General features: G+C 40.2%; 1 long non-coding RNA gene and 1 pseudogene across 2 annotated transcripts in view; one reads left to right on the forward strand and one right to left on the reverse strand.

Annotated features, from left to right (window-relative positions):
- LOC131279718 (uncharacterized) overlaps positions 1–23,380 on the reverse strand; it is a 109,073-nt gene that overhangs the window by 21,049 nt on the left and 64,644 nt on the right. For both annotated transcript variants that reach the window (XR_009187153.2, XR_009187152.2), the window contains exon 3: positions 15,866–15,954. This is a non-coding gene — a long non-coding RNA (uncharacterized lncRNA). The remainder of the gene's footprint in view (positions 1–15,865; positions 15,955–23,380) is intronic.
- LOC101429285 (ATP synthase subunit d, mitochondrial pseudogene) lies at positions 16,155–16,673 on the forward strand (annotated as a pseudogene).

A 23,380-nucleotide genomic window follows, 5' to 3' on the forward strand; every position in this document is an offset into this window, starting at 1 on the left:
GGAATTTGTGAGTGACCTCCTTTCCCCCAATGTTGCAGGTCCTAGCTTGAAGGAAGAGCCGCTGAACACTTTTGCCAGTTGCCCCTACAACAGTGACTTATCTTTTTGATAGAGGCCCAACTGGCTTGGTCATTACAGAATGTTGAGCCCCAGTGTCAACCATCATACGTATAGTGTGACCCCCAAGTTGGATTCCGACCATAGGCTCCGCGGGGCCGAGAGAATAGGAGCCCGATCTGTCCTAATAATCTCTATCAGAGTCCTCCATTCCTGCCAGCCCAATAATCTGATCTGCAGGTTTCTTTTCTGAATCTCTTCGGACCCAGCGTTTGGGTTGTGATGCCCCACTGGCTTTTCTGGCTAATGTTTTGGCTGCAGAGGCCGGGTCGAGTGACCAGTTGGGACACTCTCGCTTCCAATGTCCATCCTCTTTGCAGTATGCACACTGATTTCACCCTAGACCTGGGCCTTTCCCTCTCCTTGGGGCTGGGGCTTGCCAGGTACTTTCCTTGACACAGGAATGGATTTTTCCACAATTGCTGCTGCCAGAAGATCTGCCTTTTTTTCATTTTTCTATTTTCTTCCCTTCTTGTTTCTGCATCACCGTAGTAGCTACTTCCATGAGCTGAGAGATATTCATTCCAGCAAACCCATCCAATTTCTGCAGCTTTCTTCAGATGTCAGTCTGTGATTGGGCAACAAATGCTGCATTGACCATTGTTTGGCTCTCTGGAGTGTCTGGGTTAAAGGGCGTGTATACACGAAACGCTTCGCATAGTCTCTCATAGAATTGAGCAGGACTCTCGTGCAGAGCCTGTAGAATTTGACTGGTCTTTGCCATATTCACTGCCTTGCGGCTCCCCACCTTGAATCCTTCAACTTAGGCCCTATGGAACGTTTCTAGTCGGTTGAGCCTGACGGTGCTATTCGGCTCCCACAGGGGGTCCTCCTCTGAGAACTGCAAGTGGGTGTATTGATCACTGTCCTAAGTTCCCTCAGGTGGGTGCTCTCTAAGCCAGGTTAGAGCTCCCTGCGTGACACACATTCTCTCTTCAAAGTTCAATACAGTCATTGTAAGTTGTTTACAATCAGCCCAGGTGGGTCTGTGGGTCTGTATGATGGACTGGAAAAGGTCTGTCATGGCCTGAGGCTTCTCCAAGAATGGTGGGGTGTGGCTTTTCCAGTTAAAGAAATCCCTTGTCCTAAAGGGCTGATAGATAAATATCTGGTTTCCCCCCTGAACCTGGCCATCTGCATCGTAAAAGATTGGGGTCCGGGCTTCATGGAGAGGTAGCTGGAAGGCAGCCCTTCTCTCTGCTCCCTCTGCCCCCGGGACTCCCTGTGGTTTAAGTTGCCACCTCTCAGCACCTCTTCCTCACTGATGGGCAATGCTGCAGCGGCGATGCCAGGAGCAACCAGCTGTAAAAGCAGCTGGTCTGCATTTTCCCTTGCAAAAGGTGCCAAAGACCGCTGTGGGGACGGTAAAAGCTGCTGTGGGGATGGTGTAGGGCTCTCAGGTGCAGATGGCAATAAAGGCAGCGGTGGGGATAGTATAGGTGCCCTCTCTGAAGGTGATAAAAGCAGCAGCAGGGATGGTGTGGCCGTCACACTTCCCCGTGTGGGTGATGACAATGGGACACTGCTTAGGCTCATTTTCATTCCTCAGTACTGCCGGGGCAGGAGTCATCAGATAAGGTGGCTGAAATTCATGTTCATATGGCCCTTCTAAAATGGGCGGATCAGCACTGGATTTGGGATGCACTTTCTCTAGGCCCTTTGCATGGTGATTGTTTGGTCTGGTCCCTGGGACGGCACTCCTCGGTTTCTGTATTAAGCAAATTCTAGCTTCCTTAGTCACGCACTTCCCTAACCAAGGTGGGTTTTGGCTCACAGCGTTTTCCCAAGCATCGATGTAGGAGAATTGGTCTGGATGCCCTGGATTCCCAGTTACTGCATTGTGGACTTTACGGATGATCCGGGGATCCAAAGTGCCTTGCTGGGGCCAGCGCATGCCGAAAGTTGGCCATTCTAATTCACAAAGCATCCTAAGCTTTCCTGGCTGAAACCTTATGCTATACACATCTTCACGGAATGCACGGGGGAAGTTTTTCAGCATACAACCTAACGGGGTTTGACTGTGTGTGTTTCCCATTTCCACCCTGTGCTGAAGGTGCACAACAGTCACTCAAGCCTTACACTTCGTCTGTCTCTGGCCACGTCCCTCACGGGAGCTTTCAGCACCTCTTAACCTTAGCGGATCGGTATAAGCCCCCGATACGGGAAAGGGTCCCTTTGCAGGGATCAAGACCGCCCTTGATCGTATGAGGTCACCACGGAACTGCAGACCAGGACTCCGCACTCGCCCCGCAGAAGTGATTTTCTGCATCTCACTCAGTTGCCACAAGCACACGCACACAACCACCCCCCTTCCCTTTCCTCGGACCTGGAGAGGAGACGGCTTCCTCCTGTATTCTCAGGAGTACTAGGGCCTCCCCTTTTAGAGAGCTGATCAGGTTCCCTCCTAATTTTAGAATTAGGCTTTTCCTGCACTATGCCCCCGGGGGTCTTACCAGTCTGATGTGTGGAGCTCCTTGCTTCATTCTCAGGGTCTCTCAAAACTTCCGGTGCCTCCGGTTCATCTGGGAGGGCTCCAGCGAAGACCGCAACCTCTTTCTGGACTCAAATGGGGTGTCCAGGGGTGCCCAGGGCTGGGTTTTGCCCGGGCCCTTCCGACCTCCTCAGAGACGTCAGGAGGGGCAAACAACTGTTGCCGCCTCTGACCTTCTCAGCGCATCCCGGATGAGCCTCCAAAATGTTGTAGAGAAGTGGGGTGTGCACGGTACTGAAGGCCAGGACATGAGAACTCTGAGAAGGAAGTTGGTTTATTTTGACCGGCGGGACTCAGCAGACTCTTGTCCTAATAATAACCAAGCCCGGAATAGCATTTTTCGGTCCCTTTTATACAGAAGTTTAAGATTAAGGAGACAGGGTGATGGTATGCAAACAGACCTTTGGTTAGTTTCTTCAGTGTTTGATCTGAGTATCAGATAGGTTATTTCCTCCAGGTGAGTTGCATATTCCCCTCATTCCAAGCCAGCTTGGATTTAGCAGATCTTCCACATTCCATCTGGATGCAACCTTGAATACACATTCAGTCTTACATCCTTTCTGAACATTCAAAGACTGGAGGGCCTATATTGCTTATTTGGAATTTAGGGACTAGGTACACTTAGAAACAATTTTGAATTTATGCACAGGCTATATCATAATCATGGGCTTGATGTATGTTAACTTTAAAGTAGCTAGGGACAAATATCTGAAATTTATGTCTTTGTTTCTAATACTGATGTGGGCTATGGGTGGGAGGCTCTTTGTCTCTTCAGAAATAACCTAAGCTATCTGTCCTGACTTGTGGGTATGGATGGTAAGACGCTGCAGTCCTGCCGTTGGTGACCACGGCAGTGACTCCAGTCCCGGGAGGCAATTTAACAGTGCAAACTATATACATACCAGTCAGTCCAGGGAAACTCTGAGGGTGGTGATGCCGAAACTTAAGGGAACTTGGACTTGGCCTTGAATGGGAAATATAATACAGCCTGTGCATAAATTCAAAATCATCTAATTCTGTATCCAAGTGTGCCTAGTCTCTAGAAATCCAGTTAAGTGATATGGGCTTTGAATGTTCAGAAAGGATGTAAGACTGAGTGTGTATTCGAGGTTGTATCCAGACAGAATGTGGACAAGATGCTAATTCAAGCTCACCTGAAATGTGGGTGATATATTAATTCAAAACCTATCTGGTACTGAGGCAAAAATTTAACTAACAAAGAAAGTAGTTTTCTTTGATAAAAGCACCATTTGACTCCCCACCCTGTATAAAAGGAACTTGAAAATCTTGTTCTGGGCTCAGGTTTCAAACAGAAAGCTCCCGAGTCCAGCCCACCGTTAATAAACCATTTTTCCTTCTCAAAATCATTCCTGAGTCCTGGCTTTTCTATATGCAAATAACTGAACCCCTCTCAACTTCTACAACAATACTAATATGGCCTGCGCACGAATTCAAACTTATCTAATTCTGTACCCAGGTTTGCCAAGTTTCTGGAAAGCCAATTAAATGACACAGGCTCTATAGGCATTGAATATTCAGGAAGAATATAGACAAATGTGTACTTGAACTTACATCCAGATGGAATGTGGGCGATAGGTTAATGCAAGCTTACCTGGTATGTGGGCAGTATGTTAACGCAAGTTTACCTGGCATGTGGGTGGTATGTTAATCCAAGCTTACCTGGTATCCAAATAAACCCCTAAACCTACTGAAAAACTAACAGTATTTTTGGCACCAAAATCGCTCCTGGCCCAACCCCAGGTGTCTCTTATATAAAAATAACCTAAAAGCCCTACTCTGCGCTCGGTTTTTCTTTTTTTTGGACAGAAGTCCGCTGGGCCCGGCCGTGATAAATCTTCCTTCTCAGAGAATTCCTGCATCCTTGCCTTCAATACACGATCACGGAATCCTTTCTGCTTCCACTACAATACTATGTTTTATAAGTACATAACCTTTAACTCATATCTGGCCTCACATTTATACTCCCTTATCTTACCAAGCCTGAAGTTTGTCAATCATTAACAGCCCCTTGATGGCCCACTTTGTGTAGTTTAGTCACGTTAATGAAGCGATTTACAACCATTTATCTTAGCCCTCTGGTTTACCTGTTACTTCATGGTAATTAAGCAATTTACAACTGTTTAGTTTAGCTGTATCTTAGGTTGATCGAACTACTCACAACTTTATGTATTATCCCAGCCAAACATTGTCAGTTCCTAATGAGTGTTAATTAAGCAATTTATGACCCAGTTTGTAACCTGTAACTGGATGCTTACCCCAGCCAGCCTCTGGGACCTGTGCTTACACACTTCCAGTTAAATTAATCAATCAATAATCTCCTAACATCCCAACAACACTAACTCCAACTTCCTTTGTTTCATGAAATCCCAAATTTTCTCCAATTCAAGGAGAATTGATCTGAGAAATTTCTCCTATTGTCCTTGCTTGTACAATTCAATAAAAACCCTTTCTCTCTTTGAAATCCTGACATCTCAATTGGTCCTTGAGTGCACCAGGTTGATTTCCTAGGTGTTTGTCCAGTGACAGTTCTAGTCAAGAAATCGAGGCAAAGCCATGCACCCATCTACTAGCACAGCTCCTGGCAATTCCTTTTACAGTTGTCAAGCCACTGCCTCACACTGGAACTTTCCATTTTATGTTTGTCTTTTCTTTACAGAGGTGGCTTTCTGTGTTGTTTCCAGTCATTTGCTATCTGAAGAAAATCTAGAAAGCCCCAGTACACCGAAGTAATAAATAAGAGCTGAAAGTTCCAGTGAGAGAAAAAAGTAACAGCTGTTTTCTTTCCAATTTTAAAGGATCTCTTCTCTGGGTAAGATTTGAGCAGGTTGGGAAGAGATTTATAAGGATCAGGTAGTTTTCACTAAAATGACAAACCTACAACAGTGACTGATGCTGAGCCTGGTTAGGACACAAGTTCGGATGAGATCCTGGCATTATCAGGCTGGCAGCAGGTCTGTTAAGTGCCCACTGCTTGTGATCTGTGTTGAATTAGGCACCAACAAAGTTAGAGCCTGAACTGAGAGTTGGAACTATTTTAAGATTGTCATTTCTTTCTTGACACATTGTAAAATGACTCTTGTATTTAAGGAAACCCTGAATGACCCTAGACTGATAAAACTGTAACATGTCTTCTAAGATTTAGCAAGAACAACTTGATATCTATCTCATATCCCCACTTTATTCTCTCACTTATTCTGTCAACAGAGCAATGAAACTCAACACAGCTCTGCGTGGGTATAATAACCTTCAGTGACTCTATGTGCCTATGGAATAAAGCCCATAACTCAAGTTTTAGTCGATCATTCAATCTCATCCTCCATCAGCCCATTTTACCATCTTATGGTGGACCCTGGCTGATTTCTAGTACTGACTTCCTACCATTGTATATTTACTTATTCATTTCCTTTGCTATAAAATACATTTCCTCATCTTTCCTTGCTGAAATTAGAATTATGCTTCAAGATCCATCTGATACAACAACTAATCTGTGAAGGCATGTACAGTCTTTCCAAATGGTTGCTTTTGCAGAGACCCAAGCGCTTTACTGGCAACATTATTTTACCCTCATCACTTCCTGCTTTATTTTACAATATTTGCCCTCTTCAAAGATATAGATTCACCAAAAGTAATAACTTTGCTTTGTTCATCTTCAATTATGTAATACCAATGAGTACCACATTTAGATTCCACGAATCTGTAAAAAGTGCCCCCAAGTGTTGCAGGAAAACATTAGCATTGCTCAAATATAATAATACCAAGTAAAGACAATTTTAAAAACTAACCATCTACTTTCCCAATCAATTCATTAGAGTATGTTTTCACTCTTAAAATTGGGGAGATAAAAATATAAACTCATATTAGTGTAGGAATGCTCCAAAATGTATTCATCAAATGCAATGAATATGCCGCACTGATGAAAGAGTTTGTTGATGTGGGGAGGAGTGGGGGGTGGGGGATGGGCAATGGGGTATATGAGAACCTCATATTTTTTAACATAACATTTTGTGTGATCTATGTATCTAAAAAAAACCACAATAAAACATTTCATTTGCAAAAAAAGATACTTTCCAATAATAATAAATTTGTTGCTATTATATCACTTATCAAAGGAAAAGAGGTTTAAAGAAATCACAGACACCTGGAAGAGGCGCCCCCCAGCCCTCACATGCTGCCACCTCCTTCTCTAGGGAAGTCACAAACACACACTTAAGGGGCCATCCTCTGGCCTCACCTACTTTGGTGTTTGTGCCATTTCATAACCTGGAGAAAATGTACAGTCTAATGAAAGGCACAGAAAGATCTTGAACCCAGACACCCTGAACAAGCAGCCTCAAATGTTAGTCAGAAAAGGAATTCTCAGTGGCAAGCTCCCCTCCACCTGAGTTAGATAAAAACCACACTCAAACAGCATAGACTTGTCTCTCTTCTCCAGTGTGGAGGGGGATATGCAGTGCTGTCATCTATAGACCCTGACCCAATGACCAGCTGTGATGCTACCCATTCCCCTATTCTTTTGGTCTCTTTGTACTGTGTAAGTGATAAAGAGATGAATTGCCCTTTCTGAACTCTTTATAAAAGGATCATTTCCTGAAAGTTTCTGTTGTGCCTTGAACCTGTGCTCCCATGATGCTCAATTATAGCAAATCACTCCACAGGGAAGATTTAAAATTTTCAGTATGAAATTTTATTTTCTGATAGTTTATTGTATGTAGCAGTTTTCTTGATACAATTGTGTAATAAGAATCTTTTTTATAATGCTACAGAAGAATATCTCTAACATCTATCTTTTGATACATAGTATTAACAGTGGATGTTATCGAAAAGCCTATTTCACTGAAATAGATGGTTGAAAATAGAATTAGCACTCATATTATCTTTTCAGTCCACTTAGAGCAATCTGGGCAGAGAAAAACAGCCTGTGAATGAAAGCCCACAAATATTCCAGCAACAAGATATAGAATACCTATATCTATTCACAAGGCAACAGAAATAGTAGTGTAGTGGAAGTAGAGAGGATTCATTGATCACGTATTAAAGGCTAGGATGCAGGAATTCTCTGAGAAGGAAGATTTATTACAACCGGCTGGGCGCAGCAGACTCCTGTCCAAAAAACTGAGCCCAGAGGAGGGGTTTTAGGTTATTTTTATACAAGAGACACACGTGGTGGAGCCAGGAGAGGTTTAGGGATCAAAAAGACTTTGTTAGTTTCTTTAGGGTTTAGAGGTTCATTTGAGTACCTGCTAAGCTTGAATTAGCATATCGCCCACATTCCAGGTAAGCTTGAATTAGCATATTGCCCACATTCTGTCTGGATATAACTTTGAATGCACATTTAATCTACATCCTTTCTGAATATTCAAGCCTATAGGGCCTGTATTAGTCAGGGTTCTCTAGGGAAACAGAATCAACAAGGGATATGCGTTGATAGTAAGAGATTTATCAGAGTCTCTCACCCGGCTGTGGGGATGCACAAGTCCAGGTTCTGCAGGCAGCCCACAACCAGGAGCTCCAGTGAAAGTCCAGTGAAGGTTCTTGATTAATTCTGGGAGATGCCGACTGTCCAAAGACAAGCTGGGAAATTCTCTCTCAATGCTGGAATCACTTCCCCTTTTAAGGCATTCAACTGATTGGGTTAAGCATCACTCACTGCTGATGGTAATCTCCCTGATTGATGTAATTATAACCAGCTGTCTATGATTTGCCACTGCAGTAAAGTCGATGGTGACTAAAGTCCATAAATACCCTTGCACTACAGTTAGCCCAGTGCTTGCTCGACTAAACAACCGGGCACAATTACCCAGCTGAGTTGACACAATAACCTGACCATCACAGGGCCTACATCACTTATTTGGCTTTCTAGAAACTAGGCACACTTGGATACAGAATTAGGTAAGTTTGAATTCATGCACCAGCTATATCAGAAGAGCGACTTGATTACATAATTGTAATTCTGTACCTCAATAAAATTGAATGCAATTTTAAATGCACTTAAATTGCATGTATATGCCTCAAATTCATGACAGAACGATTGCATTTATTAAATTTATATATGATAGGCAAGAAGAACTCTAACACAAGTTAGAAAACAAAATTTGAGAGAAAATGCTTTTAGCAATTGTCAGCATTTTTAAATTGATGGTTGCTTATTATTGCATTTCTCATTTTAAATAAATAGTCACTTTTCAAGTTGTGCTTTTGGTATTATTTTAATTAAAGTGGGCCCCCAAATTACATAAGACTCAAGCCCCCCAAAATCTATATCCTATATCCACCATAGAATACAAAGAAAAAAATACTAGAACAATATTCAAAAAAAATAAATAGTGATTATCTCTGGAAATAATATTAGAAGATATACACATATTTTTATTGTTAGTGAAAAAATACTATGTCAATAATGAGAACTTTTTAAAAGGAGAGATGATATATATATATATATATATCAAACAAAAAAAGCAAATCTCTTCCCTGACAAAAGTACCTCTAAACAGGCTGTTGAACAATTCTCAACCTAAAATTAGTTTATTTATATTCATGGCTGGTTCTCTAGATTTATTGTGCAGGCTCAGAAAACGTAAGCCAACCACAAAAATTTCCTCAAACACTTGCGGTGCAAATCTGAGTTGGGCAGGGACAAACCTGTGTTCCCCAAGCCAAGTTGGTACTAATGGCAAGCATCCCATACCACCTCATCCCATATACTCTGTTCTCCTGCCTCCATTAAAAACCGTGCAAGCCACCACAGGTAACTGTGCCAAAATGTGTGTTCTTTCAATTTTGGATCTCCTCATCCTGTCCCTCACCATTTAGCTTGCTTTCAGCTTTTAAAAACAACAAATTGGTTTCATGAGGAGAGGCTAAAGTGCGGCTAGAGCAGATGAGAATCTATTGGAAAAGATGGGTGCACTGATTCTGTGGAGTCCTAACAATTTCAGAGAGCCTTGTGTTAGTTCACATTGTTCTCATTCTCTGCCCCAGCTTCCTAAATCTTTCCCTGTTATTGCACAGCTAGGTCCATAGGCCATGACCTGGTTCTCAGGCCTTATCCCTCCCTCAGTTATCACTGTCAACACCAACAGTGGGAGAAGAGAAGAGCCTGGTCCTGCCCTGAACTCCACTTTTCCACTGTTTGCCTGAGGTCCTAACATGTAGCTTCAGCCTTCATCCTTGTTTCAGAAATGTAAACATCCACGAAGATAGAGGTCTAGGCTCCCTGACATCTGAGAGAAGTTTTATTATTCTTTGGGATGAGAATTATTAACTAAACAGACGTCTACCTTAATTTCCCAGTGAACACAGTACGACCTACATGAGGGGCATATGGCCAAGTTCAGGATGTAACTGCAAATTGTGGGTTCTTGTTATTCAATAATAGAAAACTTTTTCTTTATTTTCTACATTGCTGTGGAGAGGACACAATCCCAAAAACTGAATTTCTTGCCTACCCTACCCTCCAATCCCTGTCTATAACTAAATTTGGACATGTTGTTAAGAATAATTTAATTCATAGTATGTATAGAATGATTCTATTATTAGAAAACTTACAGATCAATAATGCATGGACGTAAGCCTAGAACAGCATAGACTCCAAAATTAACAGTATTTCTTATTGAAGGGATTGGAGATTATTTTTAAAATTTTTATACTTTACTGTATATTGTGAATTTTTTCAATGATTGTTAATTATTTCTATGATCAAAGAAAAACACCAAAAAACGAATAATGAAGGGGTTTACATTTTGAAAAATATATATATTTGAAGAAAATTTTCTGCTATATACAGGTATTTTAATTCAATTGGTCATGTAATTATTAGACAAGTATTTGATAAGCAATGAGTAAATACAAAATCTGTCATACATTACTGGTCAAGTGGGTACCACTGAATTATTTCTATCATTAGGTCAGATATGAAAGGCTGTTTGGATTGAGAGAATTTAGAGGTCTCCTTGGTTTGGACAGAAACAGAAAACAAACATGCTCTGAAGTGTTGCCTCTTTTATGCCACAGTTATCTAATTGAATTTGGTCTCTTTTGTGGAAAATCTGAACAATTTAAAGTCTAAATTGAAATTAAGATGTTTACCCAAGGGAAGCGGACTTGTCCCAATGGATAGGGCGTCCACCTACCACATGGGAGGTCCGTGGTTCAAACCCCAGGCTTCCCTGACCTGTGTGGAGCTGGCCCATGTGCAGTGCTGATGCGCTCAAGGAGTGCTGTGCCACGCAGGGGTGTCCCCACATAGGGGAGCCCCACGCACAAGGAGTGCGCCCTGTAAGGAGAGCCACCCCACATGAAAGAAATTGCAGCCTGTCCAGGAATGGTGTTGACACAGCAAGATGACGCAACAAAAAGAAACAGATTCCTGGTACTGATGATAAGGATAGAAGCGGTCACAGAAGAGCACACAGCGAATGGACACAGAGAGCAGACAAGTGGGGTGAGAGAAATAAGTAAAAAATAAATCTTAAAAAAAAAAGATGTTTACCCAAGCTGCAAGGAATTTGGGCTAAAATCCTAAAATGGCCAATTAGTGTGTCGATAGAGCTTAGGGCTATATTCAATTCTAATAGAGAAATTGGTCATGGACTCACCTATTCTGTCTGTCACTCCTCTGGCTTCCTTAACATTCTCAGTCTGTCTGATGAATATTTTGCAAATGATAAATTCTAAAGTTTATTCCAACCTTTAATGAGGTTGTAACCTAAATTCTGATGTCAATTTCAGGACACAATTTGAAATTTAATTTCCTGTTATAGATGTGAGATTGAAAGTGAGAGTAGGGCAGGGAAACTTTGATATATAACTAAGGTTAAGAAATCACCTGTTTCTTCTGACCAATGATAACTATTGTTTATATCACGGAATCAAAAATAGTTCCAGAGACAATTGAATTATTTTGTGAACTCTGTATACAAAAGAGATGCACTTACAGCCTACCTTTCAAATCCCTTTCCAGATAAACTGAAGTTATTGTCTGTGGATAAATTTTGGAAGTGATGTGTAAGAATAGTTTGTGGTATGTAGTATATGATTCTATTTCTGAAAAATACTTATGAATCAGGCATAGATAAAATCTTGAAAGAATATATACACCAAAATTCACAGTATTTCTAGTTTATTGAAGGGGTTAGAGGTTATTTTAAAAATAATTTTGGTGTATTATGATTATTTTTGATGGCTTGGAATTTTTTAATCATAGAAATACACTTATAAACAATAAAACATTTTCTATTTTTAAAGAGAAAATCATTTATTCCAAGAAATATTTTTTGAATAAGTTTTATTTATTGGTTATTGCAATTCAATTGGTTATTATTGTTAGGCAAGTATACAACTAGAAATGATTATATACGAAACTGCCATATCTTAGGTCCACTGTGCACTTTCGTTTTACTGATTGCGAGATAGATCAGATAGGAAAGCCTGCTTGGAATGAGTGATTGTACCTGGCTCCCTTGGATTGGGCAGTTCCCGGGAGGTTTAGATATGTTGTAGGGACCAAAAAGTTACTTTATCCTGCTGAGCAAATAAAGAAGAAAAAGCTTCATGACAATAGCAGGTTGAAACTGGGGCAAGTCATTATTTTATCTATGTGGTTGTTTCTCTAAACATTGCAGAATAATCGAGCTGTAGTATTTGCAAGCTGACTCCAATTTACACCCATGGTGTGGTTAATAAATAAATGGATTGTCCTAATCTGGATGTATCACTTTAAGAGTTGGTGATTTTGTTGTGGAAGCAGAGAGATTCAATTATTGCTTATTGAAGGCCAGGACTCAGGAATATTCTTGAGAAGGAAAAATGTATTATGACTGGCGGGGCCCCGTGACGCTTGTCCAAAAACTGAACCCTGAATAGGATTTCTGGGTCCCTTTTAAGCAGAGGATGTAGGAGTGGGGAGTCAAACAGTGCTTTTATGAAAAAAAGGACTTTCCTTTGTTAGTTTCTTAGAGTTTTAAGTGTTTGTCTGAGTACTAGATAGGTTTTGAATTAACATATTGCCCACATTCCAGGTAAGTGTGAATTAACATATCACCCACCCTCCAGGTAAGCTTGAATTAACATATCACCCACATTCTGTCTGGTGTAGCTTTGAGTACATACACATTCAGTCTACATCCTTTCTGAAAATATAAGCCCATAGGGTCTATATTACTTAATTGGCTTTCTAGAAACTAGGCATACTTGGATACAGAATTAGGTAATTTTGAATTCATGCACAGGCTATATTAATTTAGCATAGTAAGCCCTCTATTCTGAATTTACCAAAAGGTTTGTCATTTGCCTAAGGGTTAGTAGACATAACAAAGTCAGTGGTGCTTAGAGTATCTGCTTGGTTAGGAGAGGTGAACAGGATGCAGAACCCATTTATGAACATAAGGCATAAGCTATGCCAGCCCAGTTGCTCATGCCAGCTGTGCAGTGGTCCAGGGTTAGAACTGCTTTCCCTCTTCTCTCTACTGCAAGGAGGATCCTGCCACCTAAACTGACTTCAAGGCTAGATATCCTGCTACAAAATCTCACTGCGTCCACCTTAATGTAAGCTTTTGCGTCAGAGAGGAATCTCCCCAAGTTGCAGACAGGTTGTTAACCATACTTACCAACTTACTTTAAGAAATGTACATATAAGTGGCACCATTTTTTTTAATTTTTTTTTTATTTTTATTTTTTATTTTATTTCTCTCCCCTTTCCCACCCCCCCCCCCCAACTCCAGTTGTCTGTTCTCTTTGTCTATTTGCTGGGTGTTCTTCTTTGTCCACTTCTGTTGTTGCGAGTGGCACTGGGAAGCTGTGTTTCTTTTTATTGCATCATCTTGTTGTGTCAGCTCCCCATGTGTGTGGCACCATTCCTGGGCAGGCTACACATTCTTTCGCACTGGGTGGCTCCCTTTATGGGGTTCATTCCTTGCACGTGGGGCTCCCCTATGCGATGACACCCCTGCATGGCAGGGCTCTCCTTGCGCGCATCAGCACAGCTCCACACAGGTCAAGGAGCCCCAGGGTCTGAACCGTGGACCTCCCATGTGGTAGGTGGACACCCTAACCATTGGGCCAAGTCCGCTTCCCAGTACATGGCAGAATTGATATGAGAGTGTTTTTTTTCCATTGTACCTGAAAACTTGGCATCATTTTGTGGGGTGGGGGATTTAGGCTACCTGACTTCTAACCATCAGGGGCTATTACTGTTACCAAAAGAACCCAATATCTGTGAAGGGCCACTTGGTTTCATCAACAAAAGTGGAGGGAAAAGGACCAAGATGAAGTATTAGAAAGCCCCTGTGGGTGTAGGCAATAAGGTCAGACCCAGAGCCCAGTGGATTCTAGGTCAGCACCCCCATCCCTGGGTGTGGGTTGAGTTAAAGGCAGGGTCACAGTGCCACAAGGGGATGGGGTCCAGGGCAAGTCCCTGCATTTTTGTCACGTGGGGTGACTCTCCTTGAGGGGAGCACTCCTTGCACATGGGGTTCCCCTACGTGGGGGACACCCCTGCGTGGCACGGCACTCATTGCGCACATCAGCACTGCGCATGGGCCAGCTCACCATACGGGTCAGGAGGCCCTGGGTTTGAACCCTGGACCTCCCGTGTGGTAGGCAGACACTCTTATCAGTTGAGCCAAATCTGCTTCCCTGGCATTATATTTTGAATGTATGCTATAAATATAGACTATATTGGTCAAAAGAAAAAGCAACCCATTACTTAGCCTTAGTACTATTTCAAAGTAGCCCTGCCCTACTTTCACAGTCAGTGCATTCATAGTAATTGGAAATAAAGGTTCACATCTTTTGAAATTGACAAAAATAGAAACTGAATAGAGATGGGAATGAATTTTAGAACTCTACACGTATGAAATATTAATAGGACAATGAGAAAGGGAAAGCAAGAGAAAAGATAGGTAGTATCAGCGAGTCCTTGACCAATTTCTCTCAGATTAGAGTTAAATATAGTCCCTGTTTAATCAGGGTTCTCCAGAGAAACATAACCAAGAGAACAGATATAGATTAGATACAGATATAGATATCTGTGAGTATATATTTGTACGTATATATATGTATGTATGTGTTTATATATGTATATAAGGAATTGGCTCACACAAACATGACACTCTATATAAGGAATTGGCTCACACAAGCTGGACACTCCAATAAAAGTGTTGCCAAAGTTCTTAGTGCAAATTACCCAAGAGAAGCTGGCTGGCTAGAAAATCTGGCAAGAACCAGTGCTGAAGTTGAATTGGAATTTCTCTGCTGATCTCTGAAATCAAACCTCCAACTGATTGGATAAAAAGGCTCCCAATATTGCTGAGGGAAATCTCCCTTGTTGTAAGTGCAATCAAATGATTTTACATGAAATCCCATCTTAAAATATCCTCACATTAACAAGCAGGCCAGTGCTTGATCAAACAACTGGATACCAAAACCCAGCCAAATTTACCCAGGAAAGTAACCATCACAGTCCACCTCTTGTCAACTTGACACCCATACACATCACCTTAAACTATATTTAATCTCCAAGAAAAGACAATAGCATTATCACACTTTCACCTAACATGATATAAATGTCCTACGCACAATTGAAATTGCTTGAACCTTTTGCCCAGAAGAGGATGCAAGACTTTGAGGGAAATTCACTCTTACCTTTGATAGCCTATAACTTAAATACTATGATGAAAAGTTACAATACTTATCTTACATGATAAGGGGATTAGAGAAGGATGGAAAAAAAAGATATATGCACTGTATATGTATATATATATATATATATATATATATATATATATATATCTAAAATATTCATGACAAAATAAGGAAGGAACCTCATAACAATTACAGCCCTAGGTTCTGCAACTTGTCACGTGGTCATAAGTGGTATTTATAACTACCTTCTTCCATTACCCATTCCACATTCCCTTTACCCTCAGCAAGCACTTAAGCTGACTGGGGTTCTTGTGGGGGGAGGGGGGGTGGTGACCCAAACCTTTATTCTTCTAGGGTCTGGGCCATTTAGAGTCCTGCCTGAATTAGGCTGCTTAGTTTTCCACTGACTTTAATCTCAAGGCATGGCAGTACTACAAGTCACACTAAGTCATCTCCTATATGCCTGAATACTTCATTTCTGCAGAAATTTCCTCTTAGCAATCAGGATCAATCACCCCAGTCAGGACAGTAACACCCTTCTTTGCCTGTTGATTCCGAAGAAATGAGAACCCCAAAGTGGTCAACTGACAGTCTTACCTTCCAGTTCAATGCAATCATTGTTGTGGGTCTTGATGGAAGCACTCCTCTCTTTGGAACTAAGACCTCTAGACCTCCAGAGCAGAAGGCTGTGGGGACAGGAAGCAAAATTTTTTCTAGTGGATCACTGGTGGTAACAGTAGTGCCCCTTCCGTTTCCACTCCTTGATTCCTGGATCCTTGAATCCTGGGTATCAGAGAAATAGCACCACATATTGGATGCTGATTTAGAGTATATACAGACGTGCTGCTAGGACGGTGGGGTGCAGGAGTCAGTGAAGGATCCCAAGATGGCTGGGCGAAAACTTATGCTTAAAGCCATCGATTGGGTAGCTTTTGGGGAGGTCACACCTCAGAACCAAAAGACCATTGTGAATGCTCTAAAGTCATGGAATGAGACCCTCACTACCAGGTTGGCTAATCTACCTGAGAAGCCCCCAGCAATAGACTGGGCTTAGTACAAGGCCAAGGTGGCCAAGGCCAGCTTGGCGGATGACTTTGAGAAGAAGTTTAATGCCTGAAGTTTCCTGTGCCAGTGGATAAATATACTGCCCTGGTGGATGCTGAAGAGAAAGAAGATGTGAAAAGTTGTGCTGAGTTTTTTAATCTCTTGAAAGTCAGGATTGAGGAATATGAGAAACTGCTGGAGAAGATGAGGAACATAATTCTGTTTGATCAGATGACCACTGAGGACTTGAATGATGCCTTCCCTGAAACCAAATTAGACAAGACAAAGTATCCCTATTGGCCTCATCAGCCGACTGAAAATTTATAAAATTGAGTCTGGGAGGATTCTCTGGCCCTCACATTACAAATTCTGGGCATTAAAAATAAAAATGCTAAAAAAAAAGAAAAAGAGAGTATAAACAGCTTCTTGGAGAACATTACCCCAGCCCTGCAAGGTATTAACAACCCACTTCATGATGTATTTAGTCGTCAAAAGGTCTATTCAAATACCACTCCCCCAAACTTCCTTGTCACCAATTTTCTAATCGTGTTCTTTCCAAATGCCCCACCATCCAGCCAAACCATTAGCCTACACCTTGAATCAATGGACAAATGCACCTCTGGTCATTTCTCCTTCCAAGCAAAATGAACAAACAGGTGCAATGCTCAATATTCTGGCTATTAGGAGGATTTCCCTTCATCGTTGTTCTTCATGGAAGACTCAGAAAGGGGCTATGGTGCTGCGGCAGTCCACTGGTGGGTGTTGACTGTCCATTGTGCAGAACCATCTTTAAACCAGGCCTAAGTTTTCTCTTCTTCAGTCAGCTAACCCCAAGGAACTCCTCAAGAGGCCATAGCTGGAGGCTGGGCATTGAATTAACCTATCCTGCTGGGTAGATTTCTCAGGCAGACAATACACTTTATGGTATCGACAAAATGAGGCTTTTTTTCCTATCGTCATGTACATCACATACAACACCCCATTTTTCTTTTTTTTCTTTGCTGTGTCATCTCAATATTCTTTTCTAAAATTTTCCACTAATGATTATTAGATATACACTGTATTAACATTATTTAGGTTACTTATAACCTTTAACAATTATATTTTAAAATACTTTCAAGGAATATAGAACAAGTAATCCTGTTCATAAAGTACTGAACAGCAGAAGACATGATTGTACCTAAAGAATTAACTAAACACAGTGAATCCTGTAGTGGGCAAGGCTTGTGGTTAATAATATAAATATAATAATATTCTTTCAGGATGTAAAACAAAAGTACATCACTAGAACTGGGTGGTATTAATAGGGTGCTATAAGGCAAAGAAATGTATCTAAAGCAAAATATGGGCCCTAGGTAACAGTAACATTTTAATATCCTTATATCAAATGTTACAGAGGTACCACACCAATGTTAAGTGTCAATAATAGGGGAGGTTTGGGAATGTTGCATATTTTATTACTAGAAAAATGTTACATGTCACAGAAACAACCAAATTTCCTTACAAGTTATACTATTTTATATGGTCAGAAGTCTAAACAAACAGGGCCTTTTAAATAGCTTGAACATTATTATATAGCTAAATACTTCTAGAAATACAAAAGTATCTTGGTTGCCATAGGTATGTTTTCTGGATAGATACAGGCTGCATGACAGTTAACAAAATATTAAACTGTCCTCCTGGAGAAGTCCTACTGCTTTTTCAAATAAGATGGCCAGAAGCTCTGGAATAGATAAGCCTTGCCTAATAAAGGAAAATAGGCTAATAAGCCAAGACCTCAATCTTAATAATCACTCTATGAAACTTATTCCTGTAATAATGAAACTAAGCCTAATTGTAATTAATGCCTAAGAGATACCACCTGAAAACCTCAGTGTTACTCCAATGTGGCCTCTTTCTAAATTAATCACTGAAAATAAACTCATTACCTTCCTCCCACCCACCTCAACATGGGATATGATTCCCAGAGATAAGCCTCTCTGTTACCAAGGGATTATTACTAACAGTTAATCAGTGGTGCATTTGAAGAAAAATCTTGCTCAAAAGGGGAAAATATTAAATAAAATTGAGTTTTATAACAAAGAGATTTCAAAATGAGTCAGGAGGTCATTCTGGTGGTTCACTTACACAGGTCTCAGCCAGACACCACAAAATGCCACAGTAAACAAAGCTGCAAAAAAAAAAAAACTGCTCTTGAGGGCTCTAGGATATCTGGATACCATAAGCAAGTCATATAGCCAATGAAATCGACATCCCTCAGCAGGCTCTCTATAGAAATACCTGAAAAGCTACTTCCCCAATATACCATCATTATATGTAGTTATAAATACTCTACTAATGATCCTTCTACTTCTTTTATTTGAACCTGTAATTTTCAATTTACTTGTTAAGTGTATTTCTCAGATACTTAAAGCCTTAATATTGTTCCTATGCCAGTGAAGCCTTGCAACCCAGCAGATGTGTGGCCAGCTCCTGCTCTGCAATTCTTCAGGGCTGCCTGAGTATCTATAACTGCAAGCAAAATGATTCCTTCCCTCTGCCCCATAATATCTACACCCCTTCTCAGCCTGAAGTACTCGGAGTGGACATCATCCCAAATCTCACAAAAATGAGAAGTGAACAAAAATAAGAGGAGAGTGTAACTGCTGACTAAAGCAGATTTATTATTATTGTAGTGGCTGCCTTATATTAACTGAGTAATATGTAACATTGAAATAAAAAAAATTTTTAATAAAAAAATTTAAAGAAACCAAGAAATGAGTCAAGAATATATATAGTCAAAGCACTATCCCTCATCTGAAAAAAAAAAATTTAACTATAAAGCTCCTCAAAATCAATAAAAGCATTTAAACACTACTGTGGCTAATATAAAAATAGCTACTAGATACATTTCCTACCTAGAAGGAAGTCAATAACCAAAATTTCTACAGACTAGCAAGGTCAAATAAATTATAAAATTCAGCTAGATGTAAAATAACCAAGACGTGATATGGAGAGGACATGCCATGCCTAAAATCAAGCAAATTCAAAGCATTTAAAAATGTTAAAGTACACAGCAGAACTCAACCATATGGCACAGTAAACCATGAGCTCCAGTTGGGTACCCTGCAATAAACTGACATAACTGGTCAGAAAATATACTAGAAAAAGAATTAGGAGCAATATATATTTTTAAATGTTAATGCAAAAATAAAATTATCAAGAAATTGAAATGTTAATAGAAATATAGAAAACTACCAAATAATACTGAGACTAAAAAGGGTTTTGAATAAGTAGAACTTCTAATCATGCTTCAAAATGGAAGCAAACTAACAATCTTGATTATCTATAATTTATTTTATAGTTGTATGCTATAATTAATACAACCCCAACAAAAATTCTGGAGAAACTTGACAAAGGCATCTTAATCTTCACTAACAAGAATTCGTTGGTAAGAGGTGTCAAAACAATGTATTCCACAGCTAAATATCAAAACAATAATGCTTATGATTGTCTCAGCAGGATTTTATAGACAGCCAAAGTAGACACTACCCAAAAAAGTGGGGCTCCTGAGAGCTCTGGAGACACCCAGGTCCTACGGTCATGGCAGATGGCTCTGGAGTTTGGTGTCTTGCCAGTGGACCCTACTTTAGAGTTTGTGCCCCTGAATGTGACAGTGTTAGACTCAGTTTTGTCTTACCTACATGTGCCTCTTCTGTCCCTTGTATTTGAGCCTGTAGTTGGTATTGGAGTTGGTAGTTATACGTCAAAGAGACTTGAATCTTTGGGCTGTTCATGTACCAGCTGGGCCCTGAGCCTCAGTGGAGTTGCAACAGCTACTCTCCAGTTCATTGGACTCGCCCAGGACAACTAACAAGGAGGTGACAATGAACAACCACCATACGAAGGAACCGAAAGAGTCTAAAACTGCAAGCAAGAAGAGTCCCATCCACCAGCCTTACAAGATTGAGGCCATCTCTCAGTTAGAGGTGGAGTGAGCATTGCTATCCCAGAATCCTTAGGATTGGGGAATAAAATATGGACTAGATTGGATTTACTGGTTTTCTATTATAGACTTATTTTGATTCTAGCAATGCAAGAAAATATATCATTGATGTAGAGACAGTGCCCACTGGAGGTGCTGAAGGCAGGGAGAAGGAAAAAGTTGTATAATATGAGGGCATTTTCAGGACTTGGCATTGTCCTGAATGACACTGCAAAGACAGAAACAGTCCATTACATATACTGCCATAACCTACAGAACTTGTGGGAGAGAGTGTATCAATGTAAACTATAACCCATGCTTAGTGGCCATGCTCCAAAATGGGTTCCTCAATGACAATGACTGTACCATATTAATAAAAGAAGTTGCTAATGTGGGGAAGGGTGGAAGGTGTGGGGAGTGGAACATATGGGAATCCGTTATATTTTTTTGTGTGTAACATTTTGTGTAATCTAAGTCCCTTTTAAATAATAAAAAATATATTTTAAGATAAATAAATAAATATAAAAACAAAATATAAACTATGGTCACTTTAATGTGTGATCCTTCCTGAGTTTAATAGGAATAGACACACAACAGAACGGAATGGATGGTCAAGAAACAAATTTGAAATGTAAGTAAGAAAAAGTGTCAAGCCATTTGAAAGGAAATAAAATTCAATTCATTTTGCATAACTGACATCAAAAAAATTTTCACATGAATAAAAGCTTCAAATGCTCCAATTTGGAGTCTTGGGCTTAGCTGCTTCATTCTTCAGAGCTCCTCCCGCCCTGTCTTCTCCATTTCTTTGCCTTTACTATTTGGGTGAAAGCCAATCTCATCCACTAGAATAAGTCCTATTTAGGGCAGTACAGTTTCTAATTAACTCTTATACACACCAGGCACCTAACACCATGCTGTGCACAGGGAACAAATGCTCTCTATACGTGCTAACATCTGGTAGATTGTTTTTCTAATTAGTTCATACTGCCTCTACTGTACATGAGAATCATTGACCCTGAAAAAATTAATGAATCTTGCAGGTGTACACTCTGGACATCCCTGCATACTACACGGAATTCTTTATGTGAAAGTCAGCTTAATATTCAAACATTACACACCTGAAATTCAGAGAAGTTGTTTTGGGAATTTAAAATTTAGGAACATATTTGAGCAAACTACTTTTTATGACCATTGTGTCAATATCTGAGATATGTCTTTTAAGATCACATGCCTCTCCTGACACCACAATATAGAGCCCTTAACACTGACTATCTTATAGACATGTTCCCATCCATTTCACAGAGAAAATGCCATATACCAAGTAAACCTATATTTAATAGATATACCCTTATATTTTAAGAGATTATGTTCCAAATATTATAAATATCTGTCCACCCATTTTTTCATGATGCTAAGACAGCAAGAGAAACATTATTTGATTTTACAGAAAATTTAAAATATATGAGATATTTAGCAATATATATGTATATCTAAGCATATGTAAATTGGGCTGATTAGCATGTCAGGTATAAAAGTGATTTGGTTTTCAGGCATTAGAGAAAACTTAACAACAATCTTTCTGAAACTTGGTCACTCTCCAGCACTCTGACTGCTCCTGTGCCTGTGCCTGCAAGTATAAATAATTATGTAAGAGGGTTTTTAAATTGTTCTGTCCCTAGGAAACAAATGGGAAAAAGATTTCATCATAATTCATAAGAAAACCATGTGAACAGTAAAAGCATAAAATAGTGTTCAAAAATACTTATAGAAAAAGAATTGTTTACTGAAAGGACAAATTCTTTCAGGACAAGACTGGAAAGAAAAACATGTGGTGGTGGAGAAAGTGTCAGAGAATTCATCCCTTCCTGACATACTGGACAGTAATTTTCAGAAACAAATTAAGTGAAGGTACAAGGTAAGTTAATAAAGAAGATTGCTAATTTCTTCCTTTAATCTATCTTACTGTTTCCAATATTTTGCCAGGGAGGAAGGGGGTAAACTGAAAATGAAGGAGAAGGAGGAGAGTGGTAAAAGAGCAGATAGACTTCACTGCCACACACACACACCCCAATCTGCACTGGTCAAGTCTAACTTTGGGGAAGGAGAAGCTAAAAACTTTGAACCTAGACTGAATTTGTCTTGCCTGCAATATTTTCAAAAGTCTCTGGGACCAGGGAAGCAGATGTGGCTCAAGCGATTGGGCTCCTATCTACCATATGGGAAGTCCAGGGTTTGACTCCTGGGGCTTCCTGGTAAAGGCAAGCTGGCCCACACAGAGTACTGTCTCATGCAGAAAGGTGACATAGCAAGATGATGCAACCAAAAGAGACACAGAGGAGAGACAATAAGAGACACAGTAGACCAGGGAGCTGAAGTGGCATAAGAGATTGAGTACCTCTCTCACACTCCAGAATGTGATCCCAGGATCTGTTCCCGGTGCCATCTAAAGAGAAGACAAGCAGACACAGAAGAATGCACAGTGAATGGATAGAGAGCAGACAATGTGGGGGAGAGAAATAAATAAATAAATCTTTAAAAAATTCTCTGGGACCTGACAAAGGTGAATTAAGGATTAGAGAAGAGAAAGGTGATGTGGCACGATTGAAGGCAATGCTTGAAAAAAAGTTGTACCTTTTGTGTTTGTGCCCTACCTCATTCATTCTGTTCAATACATTAGCTTGGATCATTTTCCTTCCTCTCCCTTCTTGCTTAAATTACCACATCCCGTTTAACCTAGTGTTCATTGTTTGCATAATGTAGGTCCATGAATTTTTTAAAAATTATTCTGTTACAATGTATGCAATCTAACATTCCTCCTTCCAATCACTTTCAGATATCAATTTCAGTGCTGTTAATTATGTTTGCAGTGTTGTGCTACCATCACCTTCATCCATTACTAAAATATTTCCATCATTCCAAATAGGAAACCTGTACATTTTAAGCCTTAACTCTCCATTCCCTATCCCATCCCATGCCCTATAACCTATATTCTAAATGCTGACTCTATGAGTTTGCTTATTCTACTTGTTTCACATCAGTGACATTATACACTATTTGTCCTTTAGTGTCTAGCTTTACTTCACTCAACATGATGTCTTCAAGGT

This window comes from Dasypus novemcinctus, chromosome 9 (assembly GCF_030445035.2).
Source record: "Dasypus novemcinctus isolate mDasNov1 chromosome 9, mDasNov1.1.hap2, whole genome shotgun sequence".
NCBI lineage: Eukaryota > Metazoa > Chordata > Mammalia > Cingulata > Dasypodidae > Dasypus > Dasypus novemcinctus.